The sequence below is a fragment of the Cynoglossus semilaevis genome, chromosome 9, assembly GCF_000523025.1.
Source record: "Cynoglossus semilaevis isolate Cse_v1.0 chromosome 9, Cse_v1.0, whole genome shotgun sequence".
In the NCBI taxonomy this organism is placed as follows: Eukaryota; Metazoa; Chordata; class Actinopteri; order Pleuronectiformes; family Cynoglossidae; genus Cynoglossus; species Cynoglossus semilaevis.
Window position 1 is genome coordinate 1,060,050 of NC_024315.1, and position 10,163 is coordinate 1,070,212.

Here is a 10,163-nt window from a genome sequence, read left to right on the forward strand (position 1 = left end):
GGGGGGGGGTGTGGGCGGTGGGTGGGGGGGGGGGGGGGGGGGGGGGGGGGGGGGGGGGGGGGGGGTGTTGTTTCTGCTACAGCTGTTCCAACAAGAACAACAGAGCTGGTCAACACCACCCAGGACCACGCTGCTGCTCCGGCCCTTTTTTATTTTTTTAATAAAACACTGCAAATTCCTTTCTCCTGCAGCGTCGGATGATGTGGTTGGATAAAAAAAGTCTTCAAGGACTCTGTGTGTGATCGACCCCGGTTTCTTAATCATTCTTAATCACTCTTGAAAGTCCTCACCTGATGAAAAGAACCACACTTCACTGCTGGTCCAGTTCCAGCTCAGACCTTGGGAAACTGTTGAAAAGTTGTTCCTGTGTGAATTGACTTGGTTGGATGAAGGTTGGATGAAGGTTGTTGGTGCAATCGAGGGACGTGACTGTGAGATCTGGTCGTGTTCTCCGTTCCCTCCAGTCACAGAACACGTCTTTATAGATCAGTTTTGGATCTGATCGGTCGTTCTGTGTCGTTGTCTGAGATCCAGTCACTGATGAGAATCATCGGTTCCAGGAACAGTCCCTGCTTTTACACTTTAGTATAAAGTAGCTTGGAATTTGAAACGGAAGAGTTTTACTTCCTTCTAGAAAAGGTGTGTATCACGAAAACAAAGTCATATTCATTGTATCTGTAAACTTTCAAATTCAGTTTCACTTCTGACTGAAGAGATCTTCTAACCATAAGATTTTGAAAACGTGTTTTGAAAAGGATTTTTGGCCCCCATCCCAGGACTTTGAGACCCCTGACATTTAGAATGGCTCTGATGTGCAGTGCTGGGACACTGCTCCACCGTCCGTCCACAGCTTTCAGAGGACGTCCACGCCTCGGCCCTGTCTGACAGACACACGGGGGGGGGGGTTGACACAGAGGGTGGAGGTCAGGCAGACGGTCAGCCAGCAGGTGGTGTTGTTTGTGTCTGAAAGAGGAACCAACAACGTTCTCCAACCAGCGCCGGGTCAGAGCTGAGGACGGAGGATTTTGTGGACTTGAATATTTGACTTTGGTTCTGTTTATAACTGATGAACTCTGTTGAGGGTTGAAAACAGAACAAAAAAAAACAGTTCTGACTAATATTTTCACTGTGATTTATCTACAACAATAACAGGATTTCCGTTCACGTCTAAATTGTCCAGAGAGGTATTTTGGAACGTGGATTTGTTGTGATGAAAAATGATCAAAATTATTTATAATGAATTAAATCCACGGCCACCCTGTGGTTAATCAGATACTTTTGAACTGCTCCCTACTGCTCATTAAAATAGAGTTACATTGTTGAAGGTTCGTCACGTCGGTGTATGTGAAGTGATGTGTGGCCAAATGGAAACCATCTTCTCTGCAGCAGATTTATTTACCCTGGTGTAAAGATTCTTCAGGATTTGAGCGACTCACGGCTGAATGTGAAACGACTGTTGTCGTTCGGAGAAAAAACTGTGAAGTTTGTTGGGTTTCAAAACAGTAACAGTATCTGAGAGGAAATTTGGGGATTAGGGAGGTCTCCGAGAGGAGATCAGGACTTCAGACCTAAACTGACCAACCACAGAGCTCCACTGGTGGGCCGCAAACACCAGGAGAAGAGGAAGAGGAAGAAGAAGAGGAAGAAGAAGTGCAGTTGTAGTGAATGGATATTCAGAGCTGTGGCAAATATAGAACAGTTCAGTTCAGTTCAGTTCAGTTCAGTTCAGTTCAGTTCAGTTTGACATTTCCCTCCATAAACCTGCTGTAAAACTGTGAGCATGTAAACAGTGGTGGCGCTGTCTTCACACAGTAATTAACACAGAACCAGTGACAATTAAAGGCCGATCATGGAAACGTCGAGCTTTTGTCTCAGTCCAGACTCTGGTCGTTTCTCAGACACGTATTCAGAGCGAGTTTTAAATACGTCCTGAAACATAACCTGAAATTTCTTCAACCTCTCTCTCTCTGAACCAAGGACCAACTGAAGTAAACTCTGTAGTAGTACTGTGTGTGTACTGTGTATGTACTGTGTGTGTACTGTGTGTGTACTGTGTGTGTTCTTCAGTGAGAGACAGGTAGAGACAGCGGGGCCCCCTGCTGGTTGGTCCATCACTCTCTCGGACGTTAACTCTGAGCAGATGTGACCGTTGGCCCTCACTGCCGTCCGTCTCCAACGTTTTTTTTGTTTTCACCGTCGTTAGAAAAAACCATTCTCCATTTTCTCTCTCGTCACCTTCTCCTTCGCTGACCTCTGCTGCCAACAACATCGTTTTCATGTGTCCGTGAACGGAGACGACAGTACAGCACACACACACACACAGCTGCGCGCCTGTGTGGACCGGTCAGGCCTGCGCTCCCTGGAGGTCGGCTCACCAAACGCTCCGTGCTTTTTTCGGGATTCGTAAAATAAGCCTTGAGGAATCAGCTTGGATTTTCCCCGTACCTGACCTGGGAAATCCCTCCGCGCTTTAGTCGGGCTTGTGGTCTTTATTCCCAGACTTTAAAAAAAACACCTGACCTTAAACACACACACACACTGTCCATTTCCACTACACTGTAGTACTACAGAGTAGTACTACAGGGTAGTACTTTTTACTTTCCAAGCAAGGATAAAAAATGATACGAACCTCGACGTTTCTGTGTCACTGCGGTGACTTATGAATCTCTCTACTCTAAGTTTTTCTTCGTCGTCCGTCGACAGGTGAAGGAACGTACGATCAACACGTTCTGGTTCTCCAGGCCTTCGAGCGTCTGTGGATCTGAGGAACAGTCGTTCTTTATCTGCTGAAAACCTCCGTCCAGGCACGGATCCATTAGTGGTTTGACCAGCGATGTCGACACTTCGGTGACTCTTGTTTGTGTGCAGTTGTTACATAATAGACAGAACGCCGTGGGTACTGTTTACACCCCCGCACCCCCCTGCCCCCCCTGGTGGTCAGTGGTCTGTGTTCCAGAGAACCAAACAACCTCTAATGACTTAAATGTTCTTCATGGCTGTTATGAAGTTCAAACCATCGAAACCGCTCCACAGTTTGATGACTGAGTGTCTTCAGGCAACTTTCTCCTTCTCTACAACTCTTTTTATTTATTTATATATATATATATTTTCTGTCATTTTCAAATTATTGCAGCCCTTTTTTCTGTATTTGGTTTCCGGACATTGGCAAAGTTAAGAGAAAAGACTGTTTTTTTTCTCGTTACTACAACCAGACATTCAGGTTTAACCGACCACACGACGACCGTGCGCTCGTCCGACACCTTGGTCTCACTGACGGGGTCTGGAGTGTGTGACGTTTTTATGAAAACCTTCAGTCGAGGCCGGTGGACACCAGTGTCGGGTTAGAAACAGTGGAGGTTTTAGGGCTGTCCAACTTTTAATGAATCACGATTAATCGTGATGACTGATTAATGACTGTAATGAATCACGATTAACAACTGTTTTTATTCTAATCATGAAGGAACAAAAAAAGATGTCAGGTGATTTACTGCACGACCAAATGTTCCTAGGTGAGTTTGCAGTTGGAGACTCGTGTACAGATAAATCTATGAACTCCCCCCTCCTCCTCCTCCTCCTTCTTCTTCGTCTTCGTCTTCGTCTTCCTCTTCAACAACACGGCTGCGTCTTTTCACTCCCTCCTGTTCTTTTTTTCTACTTGTGGGATTTTCCCCCTCATTTTCCTCCATTCCGATCCATAAATACTCGGGCGTCAGATACCTCCGTGTGCAGACCATTCTTATCTGGATTATATTTCCGCTCACAGGTCGTTCGTTACAGCATCAAACAAATCAGATTTCTGTGGAAACTGTTTCTCAAGTTTGAAACAAAAAGTCAAAGGTCGAGTGCAGAAAGTTCTTAAACATCCTGTCGTTTTCCTGTATTTTTTCATTTTATTTTCTTCAATATATAAAAATGTTTTTCTGATGCAGTCCTACATAGATGATTTATTCTTAAATACACGACGTTGAAGTACTTCCTTCGTACTCTTCACTTCCTGCGGAGTTCTTCTTCAGCTGAAAAACTTTTCTTGTTTTCTTCTAAATATTTGGAGTACTGTGTGTGTGTGTTTGAAGTACACAGTTTGTGTACTTTTTCATACAGTTTGAACTCGGCTCTGCTTTCCTGTTACATGAGTTTCATAATGAAGACGTGACGACGCTGTGACGAGTCGGAGCCTGAAGGAATTTGACCGAGACCAATGTGTGAAGTGGTCGACTCACGGTCAGTGTCACAGGGATTTACAAGTGCTCGGAGTGTGTGTGTGTGTGTGTGTGTGTGTGTGCGCGGCACCGGGGGGAATGACCAACAACAACACTTGTGCTCCTCTCCGATCTCTGGCTTCATCCCAGGAATATCGTGGGAAGTTTTCTCTGCTTCAACCCAAAACAAATAAATAGCGTAAAGAACCGAACGCCAATCCAACAGGTCATCGGCGTCGTCATCATCATCATCATCATCCTCATCATCATCATCATCATCAACAACATCATCATCATCATCATCATCTTCATCTTCATCTTCATCATCATCATCATCATCAACAACATCATCATCATCATCATCATTGTCGTCGTCACCATCACTACTATTTTTAGACACACAAAAGAAAGTACTGTGTACTGTGTACTACTACTGCGTATCAAGTAGTAAAGACTGGTGTCACAGTCTGGTCTGAAGTGTTTTAGCACGAATCAGAACGTTCTCAGACACTTAAGGTTTTTAAGGTTGCGTGTGTGTGTGTGTGTGTGTGTGTGTGTGCGTGGGCCTCACACGTCAGGTCCGTTTTCCTTGGAGAGACACTGAAGCCGAGGAGAGAAGAAAAAAAATCTGTGGAAATATAAAAGGCCTGAACTGAAGTGGGAATAGGATTAGGGGGTGAGCGCCAGGGTGAAACTGGGAACGATAAGGATGTTAGGGAGAACGAGGGAGGCAGAAAGTCTGGGAGGGAAAAAAAGTCAGTCTGTTTTCATTAGTTCTCTTTGTCTCACACACACACACACACACACACACACTCACACACACACTCACGCTCCGAGCCGAGGGAGGCAGAAAAAAAATAACACTTATGAAAGTTACCACAAACTGGGTTCTGTTTTTACCCCCTCTCTCTCTCTCTCCCTCCCCCTCTCTCTCTCCCCCCCCCCCCCCCCCTCTCTCTCATCTCTTGGCACACGCCCGCTCACAGTCGGCCACACACACCACCACATGCCGAGGCCACATGTGCTGCAGGAATCCAGGACTCAAACCGTCCACCTACAAACCAAACACAGAGAGAGAGAGACACTGACAAACAACTGAACACCGAGCTCTCTCTCTCTCTCTCTCTGTGTCTCTCTCTCTCTCTCTCTCCTGGTTCTGTGGAGGAGGGGATTTTCCAGCCTTATTCTTCACAGCTGCGGGACAACACTGTGCGTACGCCAGGCTGACGCAGACTGATGACATCATCAACCGGGGGCAGACGAGACAAACAAAACTAATTTATGATTCATTCTATAAATATGAGGGGCGCAGACACAAAATGGCCCTGGAAGGAAACGAGGAACGTAGAAATACGCTGAGGGTTTGATGTCCGTCCATCCCATCCAACCATCCATCCAACCATCCATCCATCTGTCCATCCGTCCGTCCATTCATCATTCATCCATCCATTGATTCCATCTACTAATTATCAAATAGTTAAAGTTTTGTGATTAATTGTTTCCGATGTAAAATCACGTGCTAACCTTTAGTTAGGTCTAAAAAGAAAACATTCACGGCCCAAATTCTTGAAGCCTGGAATAATAATAATATAAGAGTTGTAACCAACTTAACCAACTTAACCATCTTAACTCCACTAACAGGAGTATGAACTGTTTCAAACTGACTCCTAATCAAAGCCAACAGAACTGGATGATGTCACTGAACAACAACAGAACGTTCTACGGTCGCTCTCCTGCCGTAGATCTGTGGCTGAAATAAAGTCCAGTCCAGAGAAATGGAACCTTTCACCGACGTTCTTTGCCAAAACATTTTCTCATCCTGTGGAATGTAGTACTGCGACCGCAGAGTTGGTTAAATGCAGTATTTCACCCATGAAAAGTACTCGGGGTGGAGACTCTGACGGAGCCAGAACTTCACACTCCAAGAACACTCCGTTCCAGTCCTGCTGGCTGACTTTCCTCCACCGCTCTGGAGGCGTGTTTGTTTGACCATATTTGTTCGTGTCGTGTCGCTGTGTCACTGAGGCGGCGGCGGCGAAGGTTTGAAAATCACGACGTTGACAAACGGTCGCCGCGGCTGCGAACAGACGAGGGGGCTCAGCCCGGCGCCCTGATCAAATAGTTAAAGTTTCGTGATTAATTGTTTCCAATTGTAAAATCACGTGCTAACCTTTAGTTAGGTCTAAAAAGAAAACATTCACGGCAGCCTGGAATAATAATAATAATAATATAAGAGTTGTAACTAACTTAACTACTTAACCATCTTAACTATCTTAACTCCACTAACAGGAGTATGAACTGTTTCAAACTGACTCCTAATCAAAGCCAACAGAACTGGATGATGTCACTGAACAACAACAGAACGTTCTACGGTCGCTCTCCTGCCGTAGATCTGTGGCTGAAATAAAGTCCAGTCCAGAGAAATGGAACCTTTCACCGACGTTCTTTGCCAAAACATTTTCTCATCCTGTGGAATGTAGTACTGCGACCGCAGAGTTGGTTAAATGCAGTATTTCACCCATGAAAAGTACTCGGGGTGGAGACTCTGACGGAGCCAGAACTTCACACTCCAAGAACACTCCGTTCCAGTCCTGCTGGCTGACTTTCCTCCACCGCTCTGGAGGCGTGTTTGTTTGACCGTATTTGTTCGTGTCGTGTCGCTGTGTCACCGAGGCGGCGGCGGCGAAGGGTTAAGGTTTGAAAATCACGACGTTGACAAACGGTCTCCGTGGCTGCGAACAGACGAGCGGACTCGGACGCCTCGTTCACGCCTCGGTCTGTCAACAGCAGCGCGTTCGTCTTCACTGTTTGTCCAGAGTTGTCTGAAGAGACGGAACGCTGCAGGAAAACATCTGGAGCACAGAGAGGAACCAGGGTCAGAGTCGGGACTGGACTCAGGAACTTCACACAGAGAATTCATTCAACAAATGAGTTTTTGTTTGATGAAATTAAGTCAATTCACAAAGATCAAAATATTTATTTTTATCTCAATTAAAAAAAAGGAAAATACAGAATTTTAAAGTAGTATATGTATATATATATTTTTATACTTACACACAAATATATATATATAGTGTGTGTAGTAGGATCCACCCTGTGTTTGCCCCAGACCACACACACACACACACACACACACACACACACAGTTGGTGTAAGGTGTGTGTGTGATACAGTTGTTCTGACGGTCGTTGTTGTCGCTACTTTACCATGTCTTTGACCATCAAGTGTCCTGAACGACTGAAGACAGATTTAGCAGCAAAGAGTCAGGAAGGTGTGTGTGTTTGTGTTTGTGTTTCTGTGAGAATGCTCTTCATGTTCGTCAGATCCTGTGATCAAAACAGTTCTGTTGAAGAACCTCACAGGAACAGGAACAGGAACAGGAACAGGAACCGACTGTTGTTGTGTTCAGTGAACAGACCAGGAGGGGGGGTTGATGACTGTCAGCGTCAGAACATTTCATCCAACCTCCTCTCCTCATCCAACAGAGACTTAAAGCTGCAGTCAGGAGGTTTTTATTTGCCTCAGTCGTCGTCGTCGTCGTCGTCGTCGTCGTCGTCGTTCTCTCCTGATCAGTTTCATCTGTCAATCAAACCTTGGTGAACATCTACTGAAGGCACTGGTCATGAATCACGTCGGTGCTGAGTCAGATTAAAGGAGTAATCTGGGTTGTTTGTATAGAGTACTGGAATACTCTCTACAGAGTACTGTGAACTGTGAGGTGTTCTGTTACTCTCATCAAGGAACTACAACGACGACGACGCCTGACCGCTGTCTGTATGTTCTGTACGACTTTGACCTTTGACCTTTGTCATCAGCTCGTCTTTCTCTGAAGGAGAGCCATGATCCGTGATTATTAGCAGTTCATAACCTGGAGTTGAGACCCAACAACCTTCTGTGTTCCTCACAGTTCTGTTGTCTTTCAATTCCACTGAATTTAAGGCGAGTTTTTCGAAGCTGCTCTGTTTTTTCTCGGCGGTGAATCCACGGAGATCGGATCGTATTTACAGGTCGTAGAGGTTGACGGATCGTCAGAGTGATTCTTAAAATGTTTTTCCAAGAAACAGAGGCAGCCCCCCCTGCCCCCCCCCCCCCCCCGTCTGCCCTTTCACCTCTGAGCCTTTTTTTAGAGCAGCTTACAGATTGAAACGGAGTCGACCCTGCAGGTGGCGCTGCCTCGGCCTCCGAAACGCTCACAACAGGAGCAGAGGGTCAGGGAAAAGATTTGCGATGTCAGGGCTGGTTGTTATGGCAACTCCTATGTTAGGAAAAAAAATGAAATGACGTTATTTTGCTTTGACCTCTAAGATTACTCACAAGATCGTTACAAGTACAATGCAACAGCGACCGCCTCCATCATATGGATGTTTTTAGACACGTCGGTTCCACTCAGGCTGAGGTTGAGTTTTACACCACAGCTGTTTGTTCTGAGGTTTGAGACAGAACTGAGATCTGTCTTTAATCAGGGCTGCATTCTCATCCGACCCACAAATAAATCTGACGCGACTACCTTCAGAAACGTGCCAGAAAATGTGAACCGGAGAGACAGAAGCGCGAGCGACTCGACTCAACAAAGCTCCAAACTGCCTTTATTGTGAAACCTCAAAGCATATTTTAGGAAAAGTCAGCTGACAAATATTTGCTTTTGAATTTGCTGCATCACACGGTGGAGAAGAGAGAGAGTTTGGAGGAATGATGTTGGTCTTGTTTGAGTTAAGAAGAAGGGAGTGTTTCATGATGGCAGTGAGAGTAAAAAAAATAAAAGATTTATTCAAAAAAACAATCGTTTGTATTTTGATCCGAACGATGAGTTATAGTTAAGTTTTTGTTTGTCTTCTCTGAAACAGAAAACAGCTCTGGAATAGTTCTAATAACGTAGAGATGGAGCAGAAATAGATCTTAAAATGATCGACATCGTTGCCAAATACTTTTCATAGTTTCAGCTTTAAAAGACGAACAGAAAAAAACACAGACTGACGACAGCAAACACATCAACAGAACGGATGAATAAAACAAATTCAAGAACGGAATCCGATTAGTTGATGATGTTTTATTTGATGCATAAATATGTGCATATATATATATATATTTATATGTTTGTAAATTTACATATATATATATATGTATATGATATATATTTATATTTACTCCGCACCTTCTTTAGATTGACCTGCTCCAGTCAAACAGACCTCAGCTTTTATTCAGCGTAGTTTATCAGTTTAAAGACTAATATATATATATATAAATATATATATGTATATATATGTATATATATGTTTTATTATGTCTTCTTTTCCTACATACTAATGGCTCATGGTCACAGAGTGAGAGTTTCTGTGAAATTAAGGCTCTCTTTATGTTGGCAGCCATTTTGGATTTTCATGGATTTTCTTTTTTTTGTCTGGAGAATAGAAATCAGTCGAAGCCAAACACGTTGGTTTGACTTTAATGTTCAGAGCCCGTGGTCCGTGGTCTCTGCGGCCGTCGTGTATCGTTCTCGGAGCGTGAGAAATCACGACTGTACGTTAAACTGTCAACTCACGTGCGGCTCAGCTGTGACAGGTGTTGATCTGACCGGTCAGTTACTGAGGGGAGGTCCTGACCTGAAGGTGGAGGAGGTCCGATGACTAGTGTGTGTGTGTCGTGTCCCAGGCAGACGTCACGTTGTCACCGCGTCAGTGACGGAGACGGGAGTGGAATTAACAAAGTCGGAAGATCCGATGACTAGTGTGTGTGTGTGTGTGGGGGGGGTGTTTAGGAGTGACCTCTGACCTCCAGTGTGTGGGAGCCGCAGTGTGAAGACAGTAACATTCTCAGGTGCAGATGAGGCGTGACGCCTCTGACACCACAGGGACTGACGGCAGCCAAGAAACTGTACGCTTTATTGTTTCCCCTCCAAACCCACCGGACCCCCCCCCCCAACCAAGGTTCGACCTTTTTACCGTACCCCGCACCACCCTAGCGTCT

General features: G+C 45.0%; 1 protein-coding gene across 3 annotated transcripts in view; it reads left to right on the forward strand.

The window, feature by feature from the left end:
- LOC103383221 (beta-1,3-galactosyltransferase 2-like) overlaps positions 1-10,163 on the forward strand; it is a 59,901-nt gene that overhangs the window by 10,548 nt on the left and 39,190 nt on the right. Inside the window, exon 3 of one of the 3 annotated variants that reach the window (XR_521995.3) lies at positions 5,186-6,293. The exons of the other annotated variants lie outside the window; for them this stretch is intronic. The gene's annotated coding sequence lies outside the window, so the exon portion shown is untranslated. Of the gene's footprint in view, positions 1-5,185; positions 6,294-10,163 lie in introns of those variants that run through there. 3 annotated transcript variants of the gene reach the window in all.